The sequence below is a fragment of the Protopterus annectens genome, chromosome 8.part0 (genome assembly GCF_019279795.1).
Source record: "Protopterus annectens isolate FY-2018-M chromosome 8.part0, PAN1.0, whole genome shotgun sequence".
Taxonomy (NCBI): Eukaryota; Metazoa; Chordata; order Ceratodontiformes; family Protopteridae; genus Protopterus; species Protopterus annectens.
Window position 1 is genome coordinate 169,234,572 of NC_056741.1, and position 27,448 is coordinate 169,262,019.

Below are 27,448 nucleotides of genomic sequence, written 5' to 3' on the forward strand. Positions count from 1 at the left end.
AGTCTGTAGGATATGAGTATAGTGACAGGGTTCATCCATGTAGGACATATTGGTGAGGCCTTTTATCCTTTCAGTAAGGTATCTCTGTGAACATTACATTTGTTGCATGTATCTAGACAGATACACACACAAGAGGGCGTTATATTCAATGATTGGCCTAATGAGGGGTGAGTAAAGGGGAACAATAACATCCTAGATCTAGACACAACCCCTTTATTTATAGTAAAAGGATAAAACAGCAAAATGGAGGAGCGGAACACAGCAGACAGGAACGAGATGTCCTCGTGATGAATGTAAAACAGCTCAGTTTATAATAAAACGATATCCAGATACTCCAAGGATGGTTAAAAGATTTTATTCATGGTAAAGACGAGTTAGCGCTTTCACCTATGCAGGCTTCATCAGACTCAACACAGCTGTACTAAACAGTCAATTGATATATACTCTAAACAAGCGAGAAAAAACAATGATAGATATTAGCTAAATAATTAATCAATTAAACACAACTATCAACAAACATAATTCCCTAAAATGCACAACCAATTGAAGCACAATAAATGTCATATAAAACTGCATAAGAAACTAAATAAAAGTTAATGAAAGTTACATATATTAATTTATAAATATATAAATATATATATATAAATATGTACTATTGTGCTAAAAAGCAAAATATATATATACAAATATAGAAATAATAACAACAATAATACTTGACTCTATATATTGCAACACCATGACTAAAGTGTGGCATGTATAGAGAGGTAATCTATACACAATCTATATTATGTATAAACTTTTAATCTCCTCATTTTTAGAAATGGTTTGACTGATAGCTTAACATTCAAACCCGGTGGATTATCAGAATTATCCCTCCATGTCTTTAGTTTTAGGATTTTAGAGACAGTCAATTTCAGCAGTAGGGGAGGGGATATAAGGACACATACAGAGGGAAGAGAGAATTTTTGGATCATGAGATTTAGATCTGATAATCAGTCAAACCATTTCTAAAAATGAGGAGATTAAAAGTTTATACATAATATAGATTGTGTATAGATTGCCTCTCTATACATGCCACACTTTAGTCATGGTGTTGCAATATATAGAGTCAAGTATTATTGTTGTTATTATTTCTATATTTGTATATATATATTTTGCTTTTTAGCACAATAGTACATATTTATATATATATATTTATTTATACATTAATATATGTAACTTTTATTAACTTTTATTTAGTTTCTTATGCAGTTTTATATGACATTTATTGTGCTTCAATTGGTTGTGCATTTTAGGGAATTATGTTTGTTGATAGTTGTGTTTAATTGATTAATTATTTAGCTAATATCTATCATTGTTTTTTCCCGCTTGTTTAGAGTATATATCAATTGACTGTTTAGTACAGCTGTGTTGAGTCTGATGAAGCCTGCATAGGTGAAAGCGCTAACTCGTCTTTACCACGAATAAAATCTTTTAACCATCCTTGGAGTATCTGGATATCATTTTATTATAAACTGAGCTGTTTTACATTCATCACGAGGACATCTCGTTCCTGTCTGCTGTGTTCCGCTCCTCCATTTTGCTGTTTTATCCTTTTACTTCACGTACTCTGTTTGGGGGAGTGGTTTACTCCACGCTCTTTTTTACTCTTTATTTATAGACTGTACAATATAGAAGGACTTTCTTATGACAATAGACACATACTAGTCAAAGGTTTGGTCAGTGTCCATAAGTTCCCAAATCCTGAACATCTGGGTAAACTCTTAAGGCCGTATTGTCAATGTGATATTTCTCAAAGGATTCAGTAATGCATTTTTGGCATTTAGTTTCAGACCATGATTTTGACACCAGTTGTTTGTTTGAGACAAACCTTCCTGCTGGATGGCTAAGTCAAACTGGGGATTCAGTGACTGCTCCTAGCTTGCAGTCATCTGCAAACTTAATCAGCCAGAGCCCTTTTGTACTGGCTTTTACTTCAGAAAAGTAAATGCTAAACAAGAGAGGTCCTAGCACAAAACCTTACAGGACTCCACTGGTGACTGGTCCTCTCTTTTGATTATCTACATACTATCTGTGAGGCAGTTGGCAATGCAATGGGTGATATATGGGTTTATTCCCAGTTTATTTAGCTTTTCTACTATGTCCAAGTGGGAAATTGTGTCAAAAGCTTTGGCCAAGTCAGGATATATGGTGGTGACCCTTTCAAAAAATCCTCCAAGCTGAGTTAGCATGACTTGCTCTTGATGAATTCAAATAGAGACAGGTCTTGTGTTTGGAGGTCCCCTGTGTCCTGACTGATTAATTCTATGATAAGTCTAAATATGGCTTTGCATATGACGCTGGTCAGACTTATGGATCTGCAATTGCCTAGGTCTGTGGAAAGTCCTCCATTATGTGTTCTCCAGTCACAGGGTACAAAACCTGTAAGGAGGCTGAGATTGAGCAATGTTGTTAGAGGTGTGGCTAAATTGTGCTTCATGCTATTTAAGATGCATCCAGGGATATTGTCAGGGCCCATCTCAGCAGTATGTTTAGATTTCGATAGCACCTTTAGGACTTGTTCCCTAGTGATAACTGGAGGTAAGTCAGTTTCAGGTATATCCTGAGGGACAGATTTTTTTGCTGAATTTTACAACTAAAATTGTTTTTTTCTGCATTAAGTTTGAGATCATGTATGTGCACAGTGTAGCCCTTGCAGGAGCAGTTTAGTATCAGTGGATGAACAGATAACATTGGTCATCTTGTAGTCATCAGTAAACTTGGTCAAGCACACTTCTAGGATACTGAACTGAATGTCTGGAAAATAAATGCCAAACAGCAGTGCACCCTCTAGTTACAATTTTACATTTAGAGATGGTACAAGCAACTTTATCAGTCTGGAAACTGTTGGATAGCCAAATTACAAGCCAGTGGATAAAAATGGGATTTATATTGTCTGTAACTTTTTAACAATTTCAGCAAGGGAGCGTCAAAACCCTCCGCAAGGTCAAGGTAAGCAATGTGCACTGAGTGACCAGTGATCACAGCTTCTGCTACCTTTCCAAAGAAACTATGTTTAGGAATCAGGTCCTGCCTTTCATAAAACCAAACTCAATGGAGTCTAGATCAGTTAAGTTGCCCATGTCAGAATACACGAGTTTTGCTATGCTATGATATGGTCCATGATTATGAATATACAGCTGGTGAGGCTGATGGGCTTATAATTACATTTGGTTTGTAGAGAAACACCCTTGACTAGGGAAGTCACAGTGGCTATTCTGCAGGCATCAGGGACAAACTCTGTGGATAGGCTGAGGTAGAACAGTTTTAGCAGAGGCTCAGATAGTGCATACTTGGCACTGATGAGAATGCGGCCTGAGTTTTGACTGGTACTATGGAAGTATTACTTGTAGTTACTTTACAAGGATTCTAACACATGCTCTTAGGTGATTACAGTGGAAAAACAATTCAGGATACTGGGGAGAAGAAGTGAGTAGGTGGGGTATAGTTAACACTAAATGTATCTGCAAATATATTAACTATGTCCATGTGACTGGAATATGTAATATTATAGATTAGCTCATTGCACTGTTGGACATTATTCCTTAACTTCCTGACTCAGTTCAAAAAATATTTGTAGTTTTCTTGAGTATCTATAGTGACCTTAATCTCATACTCTCCTATCATTTTTCTAATAGTGTGCAATGTCCTTGACAGCATGGTCCTGAGAGGGGATGAACATTGCTAATAACTTTTTATTATTTTCTGTCTTTTGCTATGGAGTTTATTAAAATCCACCAAATACATTTATTCCCGAATTTGCCATTATATTAATGGCGAATGTTTACTGACTTCTCTATGCATTTGTTTAGGTGCTGGTAAAAGCTGGATTTGAATGTGACAGCCCTCTCCATAGAGTGCATTTGCAGTGGATTGCAGGGAATTTTGCATGAGTATTCTACAAGCTAATGTAAGTTTGTCTTTGTGAAATCAATAAAGATGGTCTCATTTGGAGGTGGGGTGGTATCATTCGGCCTGACAGAGAGGTTAACTGACTTGTGATCATATTCAGCCTAGATGAAGAGATGAGGGGTGGATTATAGGCAAGGGGAAGGTTGGTAAGGACAAGGGCAAGAAAATTAGAGCCTCTAGTAGGTAACTTCACAATTTGCTTCAGCACATTGGTATTAACAAAGTGAGCATTGTCGCCTCACAGTAAGACGTTGTCCTGTTCGATTCTCACCTAGAGCGTCTTCTGTGTGGAGACATGCATGAATGGGTGTACCTTTGTTGAAGGTTGTGCTGGCAACTTGACATGTAAAAATCTACTGCCAATCATTAGTGGACCAGAGTTCCACTGTGGCGACCCCTAACCGGGAAAAGCCGAAAGACACAACAACAAGTAAATGCTGAGCATATCCATTTCTTCAGGTCTGTGTGTGCCATTTAATACTTATGTAATTGAAGTTCACTAGCAAGAATGCATTTGGTTTGACCTTTTATCCCTCAATGATGTTTAGCTAATTTCCATGTTTTTGGGGGCACATTGGTGGGGATCCATAGCAATTAGTGAAGTAATAGTTGGATTTGCTAACATTGATTTGGCTCTCCAAGTTAGGATCATGGATAATTTGATTGGAGGTGTTGGTGTTACTGACAAATACAGATACTCCCCTGCAGCTACCCAAAAACTGGTAGGTGTGATAAGCACTAACCCCTGGTATAGAGGAGTGTTGTCACTGCACTGAAACCATGTCTCGGTAACTGCACAAATATAATAAGTTCCAGTTGTTGTAGGGTCGCATGTTCAGGCATCTTTATATTTAGGCTTGCAGCACTGATTAGTGTTATCATGATGATGTCCGAAAGTGAGTTTGAGCTTGTTATGTAGAAATTCCCAATAAGAAGACTAGAGCTAAAACAGCACTATGCAGGCCAGGAAAGGCTTTAGCCAATATGCAAAAGCCCTAGTATGAGAGATGTAAGTCATCACTGGTGATACAGGAAGTCTTAACATTTCAGGCTGATGCATATTGTTTCCCCTTAGAATGGCAACATCTACATAGCTAGTTGTTAAAGCTATTTATATTGTCTTGGTATCTAAATATCATTTATATTGCAGACATGATACTACTTAAGAGCAGTGTCTTTCCTACTGCTAACACATGAATAGTAAAGTTTATTATGTCTCTCTGGATGTAGTACATCACATCATTTCACTCCTCCATGGGGCAATACTAGGTCACTGTCATATTTACCCTTTTAAGGCTCTTAGAGCCTTTGTGACATCACAGATCATGGCACCAGACAAAAGGCTTACAGTATCTCTCTTGTTCTCCAGTCTGGTTACTGTGGAGTCTGTAAGCCTAACTATAGGCTCATTTATAACTAACACATGTCCCCCTGTATGACAGTAGACTTAGTTGACTTTGTGGGCTTAGAAATGTCTTCCTGTTGACTCTTGGGAGAGCTGCATGGATTTGCAGTATATGTGACTGGAGAAGCAGTAGGTATTGCCTTGTATGCTGGAGGCTGGGATCTTTTAAAGTATGTTCAAGGAGATATTAAACATTTTTTTCTTCACAGCATCAACATAAGTAATGTGCTTAGTGGTTCATCACTATTGTCATGATATTGTGGAAATATGATGCTTATCAATACAGTGGGTTGATACACAAGGTTTGCTCCTATGTTGACATTGTTTTCAGCTTCTATTATCAATTGGTAGAAGCAGTGAGCAGTCAATATGCATACGACAGTTGCTACAAAGCCTTAGGACACCTAATGTGATCAGACATGCCACAGATGGGGTGAGAGCTGAATGTGGAGCCATCCTTTCAGAGGATGCAGGACTAGGGGTCATTAAAGTACTCAGGGGTTAGAGGCAGATTATTTTAGAAGATCCCAAAGATTTTTAGTTCCTTACTCGTGCCCCTGGCTGCTGTGCATCCCTGGCTTCGGCGTTCACATGTGTTCTTTTTCTAACACTTGCTGTTCCCGCCTATTCCTGCTCTAACTTACTGAATACTCCCTATCGGATGTTCTTCTCAAGACCCCACAATCAAGGACATTAAAGTGTAAAAGTAGAAACCCATTCTGCTCCCCACAAGGATTTTTCTGTGAAACTTGCTGTTCCCGCCTATTCCTGCTCTAACTTACTGAATACTCCCGATTGGACGTTCTTCCCAAGAACCCACAATCAAGGACATTAAAGTGTAAAAGTAGAAACCCATTCTGCTTCCCACAAGGATTTTTCTGTGAAAGTATGTCCAGTGCTTTATTCATTGTACATTACTGAAGGTTATACATACTTTCTAGCAGCTCTCTGTATGCTTTCCTGCCAGGTTAGCCAGCAGCCAAAGCTTTTTCCATTTCCTGCCCACCAACATACCCTATACTTCCTCTTTCGTAAATTTATTTTTCTTCTTGTCCACTAAACAATGCACTCCTCCCTTGCTTATTCTCTACCCTTCTCTGTAGTATGCAAGCTCCTTCCTCTCCCCTTCCTGATTTTCTCCTGTAGGGGTCTATGTTGTATCAAACTGACTGCCCACTAGGTGGTGCTCCTATTCTATTTTGCTCTCTCCACTTTCATTCCTTCTCTTCTCCTTATCCTTACCCATATAGTTCTCTGACTATCCTACTACTCCATCCCTTACCATCCTCCCTGGATTACCTGTCCTCTTCTCCACTCTACATATACTCATCTCTATTTCCCCTTATATGTCTCTGTTCCTTCTTCTTCTGTCATTTCTTTACATCTATCCACTACTCTAATTTGCTGCCAGTCTTACATCTTGCTTCACAGCTGTGCAAGCTTACCTTCTGGCTCTCATACTCCACTGATTGTTTTCCTCACATTTCTACTTCCTTTGGCTCTTGTCCTCTCTTCCCTTATTTTTCTTTTCTTCATCCACTCAGGGTCCTTCTCCTCCTCCCCTCTCCCCTTGCCAACTAGTTCATGATCTGTTCCCTATACCTTTTTCTTTCAACTCTACTCTCCCTATCCTTTCCCCTTTTGTCTGCCTGTGTATATACTATACTCTCCACCTGCTGCTGCTTACTTCACAGCTTCCGGTCTGCAACTGCACCTTCTGATTACTCTCCCTCCTCTCTCAGCTCTGTCACTCCTCCCCCTTCTACCTAACTTCCTCCCCCCACTATATTTAGTGACCCCATCCAAGGAGGCGCCATCTTTAGTTCCTTACTCGTGCCCCTGGCTGCTGTGCATCCCTGGCTTCAGCGTTCACATTTGTTCTTTTTCTAACAGTATGTATAACCTCTGAGAGTCAGTCGCTAAACCAATGTTAAACTGCAGTTTTTGTTGTACCTGCCTAAATGGTTAGCTTGAATAAGCAAACTTAGATAATGTGTTATGCCTGCCTGCAATGTCAGCTTTATAACTGAAGTGCATGTTATTGCTCTCTGGTGCTAACGCTCACTCATTGTAGTGCTTTGCACTCAGCTTGTGTTGTAATCTGTTATAAGCTTCCTTTTTCATTTTTACCTTGCCATGCTCTGTCGCTTTATTTGTTGTTGTAATTTAGCTTACATACTTTTGCTGTCGTTTTAACTGTAGCTGTATTAATTGCCTATATTTGCATTTATATTTGCATTTATTCTTTTTTCTTTCATTTTCTTATTTCCCATCTGTATCCTGATGCACTGAATGCTTTACTTTGTTACTAGGGCTGTTCTTAAACTGTTTAATATAAGCGATGCCAGCATTTGTAAATGAAAAGCTGTTTTCTGGATTACCCATTATAGATACGCAAACGCTCACGCTTAGACTCCCCTGATTAGCCCGCTACTCCTACAACAACTATACTAGGCTTGTTTAGTTACTCAATCCCAATGCTTTCCTTCCTCGGAAAAGCGTTTGTTCATACCAGCATTTAGTTAATATGCGGGGCATGTTTAACAGATGTAAACAAATTGTATTATTAGAACTAAACCTATAACCTTTCAATATCTGGTTCCAAATACTGTGCAGTCGCACTTCTAACTCAGCGCTCTGCACGTGGTGCCTGCAAATAGCCGTTTTGGGGTTTGGGTTACATAAAATTCTGGAAACGTGCAAGTTGCACTCTAACTGACTCCGAACACTGTGCAGTCGCCCTATTACTTCAGCACTCTGCATGTGGAGTCTGCAAATTGCTGTTTGGGAATTGAGACACGCAAATTTACTGGAAATGTGCAATTAACACACAAAGTGGCTCCGAATACTGTGCAGTCGCACTATTATCTCTGTGCTCTGCACGTGGAGTCTGCAAACTGCCATTTTGGACTGTGTTACACAAATTTACCTGAAATCTGCAAGTAGCACACAAATTGACTCTAAATACTGTGCAGTCACACTATTATCTTCAGCGCCCGGCAAGTGGAGTCTAACAATCAACCGCTTTAGGGCTTATCTTACTCTACTCTTTCTGTGCTTTCTTTTGTGATTTACTCATAATTGAATGTGCATATCATAAGTTCACAGAGCTGCTCATACAATTTTTGAGTTTGGTTGTTTCTGAATATGTGCTTAACTTAAGTTTATAGATCTGCTTACACAATTTCGCAAATCTTACCTGTGTATGTTATAACTGCCTGTTTACAAACTCATATTCCTGTACTGTATGTTTCATTACCCTTTTTCTCTCCTTGCTTGTTCCAGCTTGCTGTTCCCACCTATTCCTGCTCTAACTTACTGAATACTCCCTCTCGGACGTTCTTCCCAAGAACCCACAATCAAGGACATTAAAGTGTAAAAGTAGAAACCCATTCTGCTCCCCACAAGGATTTTTCTGTGAAAGTATGTCCAGTGCTTTATCCATTGTACATTACTGAAGGTTATACATACTTTCTAGCAGCTCTCTGTATGCTTTCCTGCCAGGTTAGCCAGCAGCCAAAGCTTTTTCCATTTCCTGCCCACCAACATACCCTATACTTCCTCTTTCGTAAATTTATTTTTCTTCTTGTCCACTAAACAACACACTCCTCCCTTGCTTATTCTCTACCCTTCTCTGTAGTATGCAAGCTCCTTCCTCTCCCCTTCCTGATTTTCTCATGTAGGGGTCTCTGTTGTATCATACTGACTGCCCACTAGGTGGCGCTCCTATTCCATTTTGCTCTCTCCACTTTCATTCATTCTCTTCTCCTTATCCTTACCCATATAGTTCTCTGACTATCCTACTACTCCATCCCTTACCATCCTCCCTGGATTACCTGTCCTCTTCTCCACTCTACATATACTCATCTCTATTTCCCCTTATATGTCTCTGTTCCTTCTTCTTCTGTCATTTCTTTACATCTATCCACTACTCTAATTTGCTGCCAGTCTTACATCTTACTTCACAGCTGTGCAAGCTTACCTTCTGGCTCTCATACTCCACTGATTGTTTTCCTCCCATTTCTACTTCCTTTGGCTCTTCCCGCTCCGTTCGCCCTGCGGGCTCACTCTGCTCCCCTACCCTGCCCCCAATTTCCACCCGCCCCCAGTACCTCTACATTTATTCCTACCTAACCCCTCCTACACATTCCAATCAGCCTCTCTCTATCTTCTCCTCATTACCCCTCCCATTTGTGACTCCTCCCACTCCACTTAACCTGTACTCCTACCTACATTAAGACTAATTTTTCACATCCTCTTCTACTTCCTTAGCTCTCCTCCTCAAATAGCCTGCAAACTTCTTAACTTTTCTCTCCTCAATCCCCCTCCTCTCTAAGTATGCCCTCCCAAATCCTTCACACAATCCTTGTCCCATGCTCCCTTCTTGCACTTCTAATTCCTCTCTATCTTGCTACTTCCTACTCTCCCATAGCTCCCTTACACCTACCCACTTCTCAAACTATCCATTGCACTCACTCTCAACCCGCTTTTATTACCCACTACAACGCCATATCTTCCTCTCTTATTCCTCCTAAACTACTGTACCTATTCCTTCCTAAACTCCTCTCAACTACAACAACTACCTTCACTGTTACACTAATACCATCTCCAAACAACTTCCTTCTCAATAAATCCAAATGACTAAAAGCTAATCCCTATAATGACCTAGCCTTATCTGGAGATATCCATCCCAACCCTGGTCCTTGCTTCACAACTAACAACGCTCTCCCCCCACCCCCCACTTCTTTCATAGCACACTCCAACTCCACCCTTCCCTCTTCCTCTCCTACCTCCTCTCTTAACTCCCTTAAGTTCTTTACTAAAAATGCCCAGAGCCTAAATAATAAAATACACCAAATACAAGCTTGGATCTGCCACAACCAACCTGACATCTTAGCTATCTCTGAAACTTGGCTAAAACCCCATACTGCAGACTCCAAAATCCTACCTCCTGGTTACCAAATCCATAGAAGCGACTGTTTAAACAGAAAAGGAGGAGGCTCTGCACTAATCTACTCTAACCTTTTCTCAGTAATCCCTCTACAAACTCCAATTCCACAATTCAAAAATTCTGAACTAACAGCTAGTTTCCTACAACTAAATAATCCTAAAAATATCTGGATTATCTCCCTTTATATATCCCCTGGCAACAATATCTCTACCCTTGAAAATATTCTTCACTGGGCCTCAACCGAAATAAAATTCGAAACCTTCATCCTAGGCGATGTTAATATTGATTGGAATAAAATTAACACATCTTCTCCCTCCTTATTCATTAACCTGTACAACTTTACCCAAGTAATTCACACTATCACACGCCCAAATAAACACCACCCCCCAGGATCCATCATCGACTGGATCTTAGTCTCCCACCCAAACAAAATAACACTCTCTGGCCTTATCCCAGACACCTTTAGTGACCATCTCCCTGCATTCATACATCGCTCAAACAACACCACTAAACATCAGCACCATTACATCCACACTCGTAATCTCAGCAACTTCATCCCCACAAAATTTTCCTACACTCTTAAACACATTAACTGGCAAATCCTAAATACTCTTCCCCTTGACAATGCAGTAGAACAGTTTAACTCCATTTTCCTAAAAATTCTCAACTCCCAAGCCCCACCAAGAAACAAATGAGTCAAAACTAATTCTGCTCCATGGCTTTCCAAAGAAACCAAACAAATCATGAATTGTAGGGACAAATACTGGAAGCTCTACCAGAAAAATAAGATGCCTTCCACCCTGCTTCAATACACCCAACTTTGCAACCAAGCAAAAAAACTAATCATCTCTGATAAAAAAACTATTATAATAAACTTCAGTCTAACAATAACGTTAACCCAAAACAATTCTGGAAATCTATTAATTCCCTACTCCACCCAGGATCCAGGAATAATCCCTGCCCAGACCCTAGCATAACTGACTCAGAACTCAGCTCTCTCTTTAATGCATTTTTTACTGACTCTATAGCTAGTCTTACCAAATCTTTCCCAGACAACAATCCTTCCTACTCTCATTCCTCTACTCCCTCCTACCCTCTTAACTCCCCTCCTAATTTCCATCTCAAACCTGTTCCAACTACTTTTATAAAAAGACTTCTCACTAAACTAAAGCCTTGCTCAAATGCCCCTGACAACATACCCTCCTCCTTCCTCAAAGCTGCTGCTGAAGGTATTGCCATCCCTATCAGCATCCTAATCAATAGATCTTTAAAAGAATCTTACGTACCCAAACTCTGGCATGCTACCTTCATCCTTCCTCTTCATAAAGGAGGCAAAAACACTAATATCTCCAACTTCCGCCCAATCGCCCTTCTTTCACCTATATCAAAAATTCTTGAAAAATGTGTCCACCACCAACTTATGCCTTTCTTAACCCAAAATAATCTTATAACTCCCACCCAGCATGGTTTCCGCCCTGGCCACAGCACCATTACTGCCTTACTATCCTTCTTAGAAACAGTAAATCGGGCCCGAGACTCCAGTTTACTAGTATCCTCAACACTACTTGATCTTTCTAAAGCCTTCGACACTATCTCCCACAAACACCTTCTCTGCCATCTCTCTAACCTTCATCTCTCCCCTGAAACCCTCTCCTGGTTCTCCAGCTACGTATCTGACAGATCACAAGCTGTCAGATGGAATAACTCTACCTCCTCCTTCTTGCCCACACCCACCGGTGTTCCCCAGGGATCCATCCTTGGACCCATGCTCTTCAACATCTTCATAAATAACCTTCACACTGTCATCCCTGACACAACAGTTATCCAATACGCTGATGACTCCACCTTAGTTTGCTCCGCTGCCAACCTGCCAGAACTACTGTCAAAAACTCAAATAGCTTTTTCCACTACCGAGAACTGGATGCACTGCAACCATCTCTCTCTCAACTCTAATAAATCTAAAATACTTCTCTTCCCACCCACCAGGGCCTACTCCTTTGACAAAAATGCTCTCAAAGTCCTTAGCCAAAGCAACACTGCCATAGAAGTGGTTCCTTCTGCTAAACTCCTTGGTATCACCATAGATGAATACCTGATGAATAATTTCTCTCCAACTCCTCCAGGCATACTTTAGCAACTACCTATCTCCTTCCTTCCTTACTATATGGAGCCCCTTTTCTAACTAACCTGTCTTCTTCCATCACCTCTAAACTTGAAACTTGCTATAATAAAATCTCCAAATTCGTAACCAAATCCAAAACCTGTACTCACCACTGCCTCACCCTACAATCATTGAACTGGCTGGAACTCTCTAACTACCTCGACTACCTCCAACTTACCACTGCTCACAAATTAATATTCTTTCCAAATAAGTGCCCAGCACTAAAAAACATCCTTCCCCCTTACATCCCAACCAGATCCCTGAGATCTGAACATCAGAATTTAATCTCTATTCATAAACCCAAACGCCCTGCAGGCCAACTCCTTCTCTCTTTCATTGTAGGCAAAAAATGGAACTCTCTTCCTCCCTCACTTAGGACGATACCTGACCCCGAATCTTTCAAGACACAACTTTTCTCATTTCTATCTTCCAAACGCAAATGCTCCTGCTTTCACCCTACATAAATACAAATAAATTTCCACATAGAGCCTACTAAACTCCTGATGCAAACTTCACTACTTCCTCTCCTTTTCTATTTACCTTACACAAACCTAATCCATCACCTTCTGATCATTCAATTTCTCTCTCAACTCTTAGCATGTATATAATGCAACTATCCAGTAATCACTGATGCCTATTTCTTGACAATTGATTCTTATTGCTCTGAATGTAAAAACCTGCAACCTTTGTCTCATTGCATGTACAATGACAATTTATTATTTTACTATACCTGTTTTCTATGAATTCATACATGTATTTTACCTTTGTATTTGGCATTTTTTGTAACCTCTAATTGTGTTTCTTATGGAGCTTTTCTCCCCGGGCCTCCACTAAAAATGGACACATTCTGGCCCAGTGGACTTCCCCGGTAATCAAACTGAAATAAATAAATAAATAATAAATAAATTATGGATTAAATATTTAGGTTGTTATTTTTACCAAATCTTTATTTTTCAGAAAATGCAAACAAATCAGTTCCTTCAACAAAATATTGTATAACATCAAACTTCTAACTGTACAAAATAGCTAAGTGTAACAAACTGCAAGGTAACAGTCAGAAATCTGTGACTGAAAGATTATAAAAGAGATCGCACAAGCCAGCCAAGGTGGGTGTTAGTGATAATTAATCAGGTTCACACCATGAGTAGGCAGTCTTATCCATAACATTCTCTTAATGATGCAAATCACCACAATCTAAAATGCATGGGTGTATGTGAGGAGGGCCCATAGTCCTTTAGCATAGGCAGATTTCCCTTCTAAATACCATGCATGAAAAAGCCACCTTTTATGCTTGTTGATAAATGTCCTGCTTTAAAAAGCCACCTTTTAAGCTCATTGAAAGATAGTTTTCTAGGGTCATTCCATGCACCAGCAATATACACTCTCACCAATGACTCTATATGCAACTGCCAAATCCTGAATTTTGAGTCCATGGCTAACAGTCCGTCAATCAGTGCCAAAAAGAAAGAGTGGCTAAGGGGGAGGAGTCTACTGTTCTAGATAGCACATTCATCAGATCATACCAGAGTTGCAAAACCAAGGGCATGCCCAAATTTTGTGGATGATGCTTAACATTATAAGCCCACACACCTTACGACAATGCTCCGACTAGGGTAGCATGAGCAAGCTATCTCCAGGAAAGTGACAAACCTCATTCAGAACAACATGAAGTCTACATAGACATACATACACACACACACACACACACATATATATATATATATATATATATATATATATATATATATATATATATATATACATACATATATACATACATATATATATATATATATATATATATAATTTTTACTAAGGATCCAGGTACTGAACACACAAACAGTTCAGGGTTATAATGCCTTCCACACATTTAGGCCACCTACTTCACAGGGAGGGACTAAAGGTGGAGGTGTCTCTATTTACATAAAAAATAAATATACTTCAAGCTGATCAAACAGAACAATGCATTTGAGATGATCCATATTCAAATCACCATAGGTAAAATCCAATACCACTTCCTTGCAAGCTATAGGTCCCTCCTCTATGACCCAGGAAACCCATACTATATATTTAAACTTATTAGAAACACTAGTTTTTCAACTCAATACCATATTCATGGGTGACTTTAATTACTCCACTATTAACTGGGAATCCTATACGACAACAAACATACATGCAGACAGATTCCTGGATTTTGTAAACACAAACTCCTTGGACCAAATAGTCAATACACCAACCAAGGGTGCAACCATACTGGATCTGGTCTTCACTAATATGGAACACTGCTGCACACCCACTACTGTAATGCCTTCCCTGATAATGTCAGACCACAAAATGGTCTCCTTTGAAGTAAAAATAAAAACTGGAGCCCCAACTAAACCTGGAAAGTTCAGGAACAATTCTAAGGCTAACCTCCTGCTATTAAGTGAGAATCTGGTAAAATTTCAAGCCCCCATAAACCCTGAAAACATTTCTGCCTATGCAGAACTGTTCACAGAATCCATTTACAAGCGTGCTAATAGCTGCATAATGCAGCTGTACCCACCAAGAAGAAGTACAGAACTAACTCAAAAAACAAGCCACCCTGGTGGGATCACAAAATCAATCATCTATATAACAGGAGGAAGAAAATCATGGCAAAAATTTGGAAGTGCAGCACCCAGTAGGATAAAAGCACGCTTATCAAACTAAACAAACAACTCACAGGACAAAGTCTACCAAAGTCAAATTTGAGGTAAGTTTGGCCTCCCAGGCCAAGGTCAACCACAAAGCATTCTTTAGCTATGTCTGCAATCTCAAAGGCAATACACAATTGTGTGCAGAGCTCATTTTAAATGGAGCCACCTATACTGAGCCAGAAGATATAGCAAACCTCCTGGTTGATAAATTCAGCTCCATCTTTACCCCTCTCTCCCCCTCAACCTTCACTCAGGAAATATCATCAAATGTAACTCCCCCTACTATCACTAGGGAACAGATCCTTAATGCTCTATCTAAGACAAAGAATACTGCATCAATGGGCCTAGAAAATATCCTAGGATGGTGTCTTAATAACATGAAACATGACCTATCAAGGCCTCAGAAATTGCTATTTAACTGAAGCCTCCAAACAGGCTTCATGCCTCATGAATAGAGAAAGGCAACAGTCATCCCTCTGCACAAAGGTGGGCTATCTACAGACCCTGGAAACTACAGACCCATAAGTCTCACTAGTCTTAAATGTAAAGCCATGGAAAGAATTATCATGGAGATGATCAATAGAGATATAGTCAACCTCCAGACACTGGGCCCAACCCAGTTTGATTTCGTCAAGGGCAGATCATGCCTATTCAACCTGGTGTACTTCTTTGAAAAAGTCACCAAAGCAATAGATGAGAGCAAAGTCATTCACACTGCCTACCTTGACCTGGCCAAGACATTTGACACAATACCCCACTAGGGTATTGTTGACAAACTCAAGAGGTTAGGCACAAGCCCATATGCCATCAGGTGGATAGCCAAATGGCTCACAGAGAGGACCCAGGAAGCTAGAATTGAGGAGTCCACCTCTTCAAAGAGGCAAGTCACAAGTGGAGTCCCTCAGAGATCAGTCCTTGGACCACTCCTTTTTGACATTTACTTCTCAGAAATCAAGACCAATGTCAGTGGACTCTCTGGCTGTCTAAATTTGCAGATGATTGCAAATTAGCATCTGTCATTGAATCTAACACTGACACAGATATTCTCCAGGAAGGGCAAACACAGACAAACAACTGGTGTCAGTGCCATGGAGTAAAACTGAATGCCAAGAAATGCATAATATTATCCTTTGGGAAGAAATCCATCCCTGGTAACTATCATACTGACAACACACCCCTTAGACTTGACTCAGTAGTCAGGGACTTAGGGACACACATAGATAGTAACCTAGCCTTTGATCATCACGTGTCTACAGTGGTGAGGAAATTATTCTATGTTGCGCAACTTATAAACAAAGTATGACATCTAAGTCCAAGGAAGTCATTGTTTCACTGTATTCGGCATTCATCAGACCTATCATTGAGTACAATGTCCACTTTGGTATGTACCTAACCAGGCATATCCAACAATTGGAACGTTCACAGTGGTTCCTCACTAACAGAATACAGGTCATAAGTAAAATGTTGTATGCAGACTGCCTCAAGGCCCTATCCCTGTATTCTGTCTCCTATAGGCTTTTGTGGAGAAATCTATGACTGGCATGCAGGACATTGTCAGACCCCACTCTGACGGACCTCTTACATATTCATAAAACAAACAGCACCAGAATTACCCATTCTAAAGAATTAAACCTTGCCTGTGATATAAATAGGACCTACTGGAGTGATAGGTATGTATCCCAGAGACTGCCCTGTCTATGGAACAGGTTCCCCATTCATGATAAGCAGAGCTCCTCTCTAACCCAATTCAAGTGCAACTTGGAAAATTGGATGGGAAACCAGAAATTCATCCCTGGTTTGTTACCTATGTCTCTAATGGACAGCGGTAACCTATAAATGGTTAATCTCCCAGGCCCATACTTACACTTAACAAGGGTATGGGTAACAGAACTTGTCAGAGTTTTGGGATGCAAAGCTAGGGTTAAAAATGCCCTTATTAAAAAAGCAGCCTACTATAAAAAAAGTCAACTTAAAAAAGAGCAGGATTTAGAAACCAAGATACAAAAACTCGAGAATTACCTATTAGCTAACTATAAAAGTCAAACAGAAACAGAAATAATAAAACTTCAAAAAGAATTATACCTCTTACAAAACAACAAACTATTCTTTTATGAAACCACAATGTTAGCCAACTAAGCTAATGAAGTACAAATGCCATCTCAAGCTCTGGCCAGAATTATAACCCAAACTAAACCTCACTCCCAAATATCTGAAATACTCTATGAAGATATTCATTACACCAAAATGGAAGATATTATTAAAACATTTGAATTAATATACTCTCAGACCTATGGAAAACAATTATCAATATCCTCAAAAGAAGATAGAGCATGTTTTCTCTAAAAACTCAATTTCCCAAAATTAAACCTAAAACAACAGGAAAAACTAACTGAACATATCCCTATTAGTGAAATAACTACAGTAATTCAACAAATGAAATCACATAAAGCTCCATGTCCAGACGGACTTACGTTTGAATTCTAAAAAACTTTCTCCCCCATAATAGCCCAACTTCTGTTCCATATACTGAATTATATAATAAACAATAAAATGAATGATTTGCACTTTAATGCATCTAAAACTATTTTCATACTCAAAGAACAAGCTGACCCAAAAAACCCAGATAGTTATAGACCTATCTCATTGTTAAACATTGACACCAAAATATTAACATCCATATTTGCAAACAGACTGAAAAACCTGCTAAACAAAATTATCTCCCCTGAACAATCTGGCTTTACAGCATCTAGACAAACAAGTGATAATGCACTAACTCTCAATACACTAATCTCCTATACTAATCATATTAATTCAAACATATATGCATTAGTTATAGATGCTCATAAAGCCTTTGATCGAGTAAATATAGAATTTCTACTCCAAACGTTACCTTATTTTAATATACCCCAAACGTTTATCCAAATTCTACAAATATTATATAATAACCCCTATACATCTCTATACATTAACAAAACCTGGTCAAAAAGAATTTCAATTAAAAATGGAATCCATCAAGGATGCCCTCTATCTCCTATACTTTTTAATTTATACCTAGAACCACTCTTTCTAAGTCATCATCATCATTATCATCTTTCGGCTTTTCCCATTGGGGGTCGCCACAGCGGAACATCTCTTTCCATTTCTTCCTATCCTCTGCATCTTGCTCTGTCACACCAATCACCTGCATGCCCTCTCTCACCACGTCCATAAACCTTACCTTAGGCCTTCCACTTTTCCTCTTACCTGGCAGCTCCATCCTTAGCATCTTTTTCCCAATATACCCATCATCCCTCCTCAGCACATGTCCAAACCAACGCAATCTCGTCTCTCTTGCTTTGTCTCCAAACTGTCCAACATGAGCTGACCCTCTAGTATACTGATTCCTAATCCTATCCATCCTAGTCACACCAAGTGCAAATCTTAACATCTTTAACTCTGCCACATCCAGCTCTGACTCCTGCCTTTTTGTCAATGCCACTGTCTCCAACCCATATAACATAGCTGGTCTCACTACCCTCTTGTAGACCTTCCCTTTCACTCTTACTGGTACCCATCTGTCACAAATCACTCCTGACACTCTTCTCCACCCATTCCACCCTGCCTGTACTCTCTTCTTCACCTCTCTTCCACATTCATCATTACTCTGAACTGTTGATCCCAAGTACTTAAACTCGTCCACCTTTACCAACTCTACTCCCTGCATCCTCACCATTCCTCTACCCACCCTCTCATTTACACACATATATTCTGTCTTAGCCCTGCTGACCTTCATTCCTCTGCTCTCTAGAGTATATCTCCACCTCTCCAGTCTCCCCAACCTGATTCCTACTCTCACTACAGATCACAATGTCATCTGCAAACATCATAGTCCACGGGGCCTCCTGTCTGATCTCATCTGTCAACCTGTCCATCACCACTGCAAATAAGAAAGGACTCAGAGCTGATCCTTGATGTAATCCCACCTCCACCTTAAATGGATCTGTCACTCCTACTGCAGTCCTCACCACTGTCACACTACCCTCATACATATCCTGTACCACTCTTACATACTTCTCTGCCACTCCCGACTTCCTCATACAATACCACAACTCTTCTCTGGGCACCCTGTCATACGCTTTCTCCAAGCCTACAAAGACACAATGCAACTCCTTCTGACCTACTCTGTATTTTTCAATAATGCTCTCAGATCAAACATCACATCTGTAGTGCTCTTTCCTGGCATGAAACCATACTGCTGATCACTAATCATCACCTCCCTTCTTAACCTAGCTTCTACTACTCTCTCCCATAACTTCAAGCTGTGACTGATCAGTTTTATCCCTCTGTAGTTACTGCAGCTCTGCACATCACCCTTATTCTTAAAGATAGGTACCAAAACACTTTTTCCACTCCTCAGGCATCCTCTGACTTTCCAAAATTTCATTAAACAATCTAGTTAAAAATTCCACTGCCATTTCTCCTAAGCACCTCCATGCTTCCATTGGGATGTCATCTGGGCCAACAGCCTTTCCATTCTTCATCCTCTTCATAGCTGTCCTTACTTCCTCCTTTGCTAATCTGTTTCACTTCCTGATTCACTATCCCCACATCATCCAACCTTCTCTCTCTCTCATTCACTTCATTCATCCGCCTCTCAAAATACTCTTTCCATCTACTCAACACACTCTCCTCTCTTGTGAGTACCTTTCCCTCACTATCCTTTATCACCCTTACTTGCTGCACATCTTTCCCAGCTCTGTCCCTCTGTCTAGCCAATTGGTACAGGTCCTTTTCTCCCTCTTTAGTGTCCAATCTCTCACACAACTCTCCATATGCCTTATCCTTAGCTTTCACAACCTCTCTCTTTGCCATGCGCCTCATCTCCTTATACTCATGTCTACTTTCTTCATCTCTTTGACAATCCCACTTCTTCTTCACCAGCCTCTTCCTCTGTATACTCTCCTGTACTTCCTCATTCCACCACCAAGTCTCCTTGTCCTCCTTCCTCTGTCCAGATGTCACACCAAGCACCTTTCTAGCAGTCTCCCTTACTAGTTCTGCTGTAGTTATCCAGCTATTTGGTAACTCTCCACTGCCTCCCAGTGCCTGTCTTAACTCTTCCCTAAACTCCACTTCACAATCACCCTTTTTTAACTTCCACCATTTAATCCTTGGCACTGCTTTCACACTCCTCCTCCTCTTCTTGATCACCAACATCATCCTACAGACCGCCATTCTATGCTGCTTAACTACACTTTCCCCTACCACCACTTTACAGTCTCCAATCTCCTTCAGACTGGCCCTCCTACATAGGATATAATCCACCTGTGTGCATCTTCCTCCACTCTTGTACGTCACCCTATGCTCCTCCCTCTTCTTAAAATACATATTCACCACAGCCATGTCCATCCTTTTCACAAAATCCACAATCATCTGACCTTCTGCATTCCTCTCCTTAGCACCATACCTACCCATCACTTCCTCATCCCCTCTGTTCACTTCACCAACATGCCCATTAAAGTCCGCTCCAATCACTAGTCTCTCACCCTTGGGTACACTCACCACAACTTCATCCAACTCACTCCAAAATTTCTCTTTCTCATCCATCGCACACCCAACTTGTGGAGCATATGCACTAACAACATTCATCATTACACCATCAATTTTGAGCTTCATAAACATCACTCTGTCAGACACTCTCTTCATGTCTAAAACACTCTTGGCATATTGTTCCTTTAGTATAACCCCTACCCCATTTCTCCTGCCATCCACACTTTCTAAGTATTAAACAAAATCTATACTTTAACCCCCCAACAATATATAACACCAAAATTTTCCTATCAGCCTTTGCTGATGACTTGAATATTTACTGTACCACGCCAATCTCAGATATAAATAAAATTCTATTGACTTTGGAGCACTTTTCTAAGATATCAAACTACAAACTAAATTAAAAAAAAACGAAAATATTTCCTTTAAAAACCCCTAAACCATTCTCACTCTAACCGCTGGTAGGTAAATTAAAAACAAAAGAAGTAATTAACTATCTAGGCATTACTTTCTCTAATAACAATAAACATTTCTACTTAAATAATATAAAGCAAAAATGGCCGAAAATTATTTTAGACCTAAACAGATGGAAAAGTCTAAAATTGCCATTTATGGCCAAAGTCTCTGTAATCAAAATGAATGTGCTACCCAGATTACTTTATATATTCATGACTACTCAACTAAACATACACAATAATTTTTTTAAACAAATTTATACTTTGTTTACACAATTCATATGGGAACCAAAAAAAAAAAACCAGAAATTCATATGAAAAACTCACAACCCCAAAATATAAAGGTGGCTTAGATCTTCCCAATTTCGAGATATATTATCTAATTATAAATTCTAACAAACAGAGTATTGCGAATAACTGAGTACAACCTAAAGAATAATGACGGGTCCCCACAGTGGCTTACAATATACCAAAGGCACACCAAAAGCCTGAATATCAACCCCAAAGCCTTACCATTTATAAATACAAATTTACTAAAATCATTCAATATAATAAAACCTCTGAAACACTCTATATCAATAACACAAAAACTCTTTAAATGTTTAAATCTTGCGCAAACTATGATGATATTACAACCATTGCACAAAAATCCCAACCTTAAAATAAACAATCAAACCCTAAAGCTGAACTCCTTTCCTCGAGTAATTAATACAACAATCCAAGACATATACCCATATCTAAACGGTACATTACAAGAAATGAGAAACCAACTGGATCTCCCCAAATCTTATACAGTAATTTTAAGGCAAATTAAAGAACTGTGTACTAGCTATCTCCAAAACTACAATATAACCAATAACGATATAATAACCTGTAATTTACTCTGGAAAACCATCCTCTCATCTAGGAAATTCATCACTAACACATATAAATTAATAAAAGATATCAAATTCCACAAAAATATACTTGTTTCAGACTACTGGAGAAAGATTAATTCTTACATTGATAACCAGCAACTGAACCAAGCAATTAAACTAACAAATAAATCTATACCTCTTAAAAAACTAGCATTCACACAACGTATGATTTATAATAACGCATATTTCACTCCCACCATTCTACATAAATTCGACCCTATGAAATCCCCATTCTGTCAGCACTGTAAAGACCAAACAGCTGATATACTACATCTATTCTGGAGCTGTAAATGTGTATTTAAACTTTGGAACTCCCTTAAACGTCAACTACAAAAAATGGGCTATCAGACGTCTACTCTCACCTGGGAATTTACTCTCTTACATATCTTACCAAACAACATTCCTAAAGCACAAGCAGTTACAATGATCAACATTTTCCTTTTAATGAAACTTTATATAGCAATCAATTGGCTTAACAAAATTGACATCTCTTGGGACAGTTTTAGAATAATGGCGACTAAACATTTATTAGCCCAAAAAATGTTAATCGATAAGGAGAATAAAAACAATATGATTAGGAAGTAATGGGAAAAAGTCTTTAATATTATTCTTGCTTAACTTACCACAAATAACCAGACTTAACTACGATCAAAAGGTCCTAATTTAATTGATACCCATGATCCATTTAAGGATTAATTTCTCTTCTCTCCCTTCTTTAATTTAGATTTCTACCCACGACAACACTTACTGAATTGTAACAGCCCTTTTTTTTTGTTTTTTTTATCTTTCCTGAATACTGAAAGCATCCATGCATATAGTGTAAATATTATTGTCAGTTTGTTTTATCTCTTCTTGTATTAACCTCAATCCATAACAACTGTATTATTGTAAATATATGATACATATTCTTGTTGTACTGTGTTTACTATTTTGAGTAGATGAAAAGAATAAATAAAAATTATTGAAACAAAAATGCCCTTGTGGTCACTAGCCTAGTAAACACCTATGAACCTATGAATGGTTTCCCTGGAAAAAAGTTGTTATTCTTTACTACATACTGAGAGATTAGTTGAGAGCAAAAAGCTGGCATTTTTGTCTTGTGGCCCACATCTTTACCTAGGGATCAACCATGGTGCAAAAAATGTATTATTGGATATGAGAGGTTCTGCCTAAAGAGGATCAGAAGATAGAGTATTTGAGGTTTAATTATTTCCAGTGCTCCTTTGCTGGTAGGGCCCATTTATTCTGAAGCTAGCACATGGAAGGAAATGCTTTCTAACTATCAATCTCCTGTGTTAAGCCTGTTAACCAGTGAATTCCTTTCACATCCAAGTCTTCCTGCTGTATTGGACACCCATCGGCTAATAGCATGGGACATCAAAATAAAAGAATATGGGAACCCAAAAGACAGGCTCTAGGGAGTCCCTTAGATAAATAGCTGAAATTTTCCCAAGTTTCAGAAAGATGATGCCAGGATTTAAGCTCCTTAGGAAGCTTAGTTTAATGCTAACAATAGCCCAGGGTGATTTTAGCCTCTAGTCTAGCCCAGATTCGAGAACTATCAAAGTCCTGATTAATTAGCTGAAAAGTAGTAAAGCAAAAACTATACAGGAGCCAGTCAGGTATAGCTAGCCCCATGTATTGTGTGGAAATTCTGGAGATTGAAGACCTTATTCTCCATCTATGTTTGTTCCATATGAAGTGGGATTGTAAAGAGACAATATTTTTTTTCCCATGGATTTTCATGCATTCCAAGAATGTGTCTATACAAGTAATTCAATAGCAGTGCAATGAGTCATCTCCAACGAAAAATGGTTTGTTTTCCACTTCTAACACTTTTCAACTGTCTAGTTTCCACATAAGTGCTTAGTACCCTGTTTAGAAGTTTAATTGTCAGGAAAAAATAAAGCTGGAAACAAGGTGCAACCTGGATGGGTTCTTTGTGAAAAGGAAATGGAAAATACAAAAAAGTTGATGGTTATGATTGTGACATTCAGGGTTGCATATAAAGCCTGAAGAGAGCATAACAAAGATGCTGGTACATTAATGTACCTCAATATCTACCACAGGTAATCCAAGTCTGTAAATTCAAATATCTTCTCAAAATCTAGCAAAAAGACAGCTGTTGGCTAGGGCACATTTAGCCCCTGCATGTATAGACCGGGGGTCCTAATATGATTACTGCTAGGCCTTCCTTTTATAAACCTCATGCATGGCAGATATCAAAGCAGGAAGTACAGGGTTTAACCTATTTGCAAGAATCCCAGCATATACCTTGACATGAACATTAGCCAAAGAGATTGGCCTATAATTGGCCACCAGCTTAGGAATCTTGCTTTGTTTAGGAAGAACGCAGATTAGAGATGTAGTTGAAGAAATATTAATTCTATCCTCACTCTGGAATGATTTGTATATGGCCACCAGAGGAGTTAACACACTGTCCTTCGGGGCTTTATTTGTCTCAACATGAAAGCCATTTGGGCCTGTGGCCTTCCCTGAGGAGCTTTGTTGTTCAGCAACCCTAACCTCCAAGGCACCTTTTGGTTGAGCCAGTGTCTCAATATGGTGGGAAGAGAGGGAAAGTATAGGAACATTTTTGCAAATTCTCTCACATTGTTGACACTGTCATCCAGATTCTTGTTGGTACCCTTGTATGACCTTTGGTAGGAGTCCCTGATGAAGTTGTTAATGGCTGCAGAATTAGTCCTTTTTTTCACTGTCTTACTGTGCTTCAGGAATGAGATGGTTCTCTGCATTCCTGTTTTTCACCTGCATAATGAGGAGTCGTCTCAAAGGCCTGTTCCCTAGGGCATATTCTCTAGGTTTAAGGCATTGGAAGTATGGATTTGCTCTATTCTGTTTTAACATATGCCACTTTTTGTGAATGAGCTTGTATTCCTTCAGTAAAGTGTGATCCTGGAATCCAGTCTGTCTGCATTTAAAGTGAGTTTCAGAAACCTATTTTTTAATATACACACACACATATATATATATATATATATATATATATATATATATATATATATATATATGTCTAAGGTGAGGCCATAAGCTTGGCTTTTGCCATGGAACATAACCCCTTAAGTTCCATCTTAAAAGAATCCTGACAGACAGAAGTTGTAAAGGAACTCAAAGAAAGTAGAGGAGCCCATTTCTAACATCTTTCACCATGTTTTTGTGCTGAAAGATAAGTGGGTCACCCTACCACGTTACCTGTTTCCCCTCCAAGAATCACTGAGCACACAGTAGACTGCCTCATGATTGTAAAGAGGACTTGCAGAATGTCAATTTGAGTTACCCAATAATTACAATCCTTAGAAATAAGCCAGAAGTCTATTCTGCTGGATTGAAGGATATTGTGGGTATTGCAAGTCTAGCTGTCTTCTTCTGGGTGTAGTATCCTCCAGAAACATGCTATTCAGTCAGTGGTAAACAACCCTTTGAGATCAGGCTTGGCACACTGATATAGGGGATAGTTTGTCCCTGACTGAATCTATGGTGATATTAAAATCACCATACATCACGTGAAAATAATCCTGATGGCTAAAAGAATCTTAGGAAGAAAAGAAGTCCCGGGGGGGGGGGGTAATCTATGTTAGTTTTATAACTGTTGTATCTAGAATTATCCATAACCTCTACCTTTCGCTATCCTGCATTGCTCCTTCGGAGAGGAAGGCATTTTGATCAAGATAATAAGACTAACTTTTGCTTGTGTATGCAAAATTACAGTGTAAGTCATATTCAGTAAAGCTTTTTTTTAACAGTTTTGTGACATGTTTTGTCCATCATTACACTGAAATGCCCTGTATCTAGAATTATCTATGACCTCTACCTTTCCCTATCCTGCATTGCTCTTTCAGAGAGGAAGGCATTTTGATCAAGATAATAACACCAACATTTGCTTGTGTATGCAGAATTACAATATAAGTCATATAAAGTAAAGCTTTTTTTTTTAACAGTTTTGTGACATATTTTGTTAGCTTACATTCCTGAAAAAGAACAACATTAACTGAATGTTTTCATAGGTTCATAGGTTGGTACTAGGCTATCGGCCCTAGGGCCTATAAAACCCTAGCAAAAACAATTCCCTGGATATTTCCTCCCACAATATTTACTTCCCTGGACCCCTGTCTAGCAGAGTGACTGACATGATCTCCGGAGTGAATTTCCTATCTCCCATCCAATTGTCAAGGTTCTTTTGGAAGAGGGCCAAGGAGGCACTCTGCTTGACATGTATGGGCAGTCTATTCCAGAGTATGGGGAGTCTCTGAGTCAGGAACCTATCCCTCCAGCATGTTTTGTTCATTGTGATGACAAGGTTTAGATCCCTGGAGCATGTGGCTCTGAGGGATTGGGATTTCTTTAAGTGGAGCATGTCCAACAGCTCAGGGTTTGACATGGCCTTGTATGTTGAGCAGAGATCGCCTCTGAGTAGACGATATGCCACAGATTATAGCTGGAGTTCTTTTAGATGGTCAGCATAGGGCATCTGCTTTAGACTTTTGATTCTTTTAGTGAGGTATTTCTGCGCCCTTTCCAGCTGTTGCAGATGTCTTGTGAGGTACATACCAAATGGGGTGTTATACTCTATAATGGGTCTAATGAGGGATGAGTACAGTGGGACAATGACATCCTTTTTTCTAAATGAAAAGACCTTAGTGATGAGATGTGCCACATAGAAGGATTTCCTGACTGTTGTGGTGATGTGGTTATCGAAGGTGAGACCACTGTCAACCTGTGTTCCTAAGTCTCTCATCACACTTTCAGTGTTTAGTGTACTGCCACCTATGTGGTAATTCATGGGTACATGGTTTTTCCCAAAGGGGATAACTATACATTTCTTGGCATTAAGCTTGCGCCCATGGCTTTGGCACCATGCATCTGTTTCTGTAAGGCCCTTTTGTAGAATATCCACATCATTTGGGGATTCAATAATGGCTCCCAGTTTGCAGTCATCTGCGAACTTTGTTAGCCAGAGTTCCTTAGTGTTGGCCTGTACAACAGGGAAGTAGATGCCAAACAAGAGCAGTCCCAGGACTGAACCCTGAAGTACTCCACTTGTCACTTGTCTGGAGCTGGATTTGAAGTCTGCTACTTTTACAGTGTGGGTTCTGTCAGGAAGACAGTTGGCAAATTGAGTGACATAGGGATTTATGCCCAGCTTAGTAAGTTTATCTATGATTCCAGAGTGGGGGATGGTGTTGAAGGCCTTGGCGATGTCCAGATAGGCTATGTGGACTGCCTTACCCTCATCCACAGCTCTGGAGACTGATTTGAAGAAGTCAATCTGGTTCAGGAGACAAGATCGGCCCTTCACGAACCAAAACTGGGTGGGGTCCAGTGTTTGAAGATTGCCAATGTCTTTGTTTATAAGTTCCATGGTAATGTGTTCCATGCCCTT

General features: G+C 39.4%; 1 protein-coding gene across 3 annotated transcripts in view; it reads right to left on the reverse strand.

Annotated features, from left to right (window-relative positions):
- The window catches only part of LOC122808689 (hepatic lectin-like), a 440,487-nt gene that overhangs the window by 26,251 nt on the left and 386,788 nt on the right, over positions 1-27,448 (reverse strand). The gene's annotated exons all lie outside the window — the stretch shown is intronic.